This window comes from Capra hircus, chromosome 15, assembly GCF_001704415.2.
Source record: "Capra hircus breed San Clemente chromosome 15, ASM170441v1, whole genome shotgun sequence".
NCBI classification, from domain to species: Eukaryota; Metazoa; Chordata; class Mammalia; order Artiodactyla; family Bovidae; genus Capra; species Capra hircus.
In genome coordinates this window covers 31376319-31377120 of record NC_030822.1, presented here as the reverse complement: position 1 = coordinate 31377120, position 802 = coordinate 31376319, and the positions used below count along the sequence as shown (strand labels likewise).

Sequence of the window (802 nt, the reverse complement as noted above, 5' to 3'; positions counted from 1 at the left end):
CACCCAAAGGAGAATGGATGAATAGGCATGGCATACCAATCAACAAAGACACTTCAAGAGTGGGCAATTATAACCCTCTTCCATTCGTGAATACAGATGAAAATTTTTTTAATATTAGCAAATCTAATGTAAGAGTGTGTAAGAAGCAATCACAACATTGCTCAGATGAATTTAACTCATGTATGCCAACCTAGTTTAATAGTAGAAAATCTACAAATATAAATAATCATATTAACTAATTAAAATGAAAAAAAATACCACGTCAATTGATACATAAAAAATCTCTTTCTGATAAAGTCCATTCTCAGTCATGATAAATACAGGAGATGAGAATAAAGGAGAGAAAATCCTTGGGACTTCCCTGGTGGTCCAGTGGTCATGACTCCACACTCCCAATGCAGGGGGCCTGGGTTCGATTCCCAGTCAGGGAACTAGATCCCACGTGCTGCAACTAAAGATCTCACATGCCGCAACTAAGACCCAGTACACCCAAATAAATAATTTCTTTAAGAGAAAATCCTCAATCTAATAAAGACTACATGCTTTATAAAAATACCTAGACAAATCTCATCCAAAATGGGGAAACTCTGGAAATGTTCCTCTGAAATCAATAAAAAATATATAAGAAAATCCACTATCAACAATTTTATTCAATATGGTATTGGAGATTCCAGTGAATACAGCAAAGAAAAAAGGACATTGAGGTACAAAGATTGGAACAGAAGAGAGAAAAATACCATTGTTTGAAAACAACAAACTCAAATGGATATACATACAAATTGTTAGAAATTATTATAGCTAG

At 34.0% G+C, this 802-nt stretch overlaps 1 non-coding gene across 1 annotated transcript; it reads left to right on the top strand.

Annotated features, from left to right (window-relative positions):
- On the top strand, nucleotides 359-431 carry TRNAG-CCC. Its single transcript has one exon. It is a non-coding gene; the product is annotated as a tRNA-Gly (tRNA).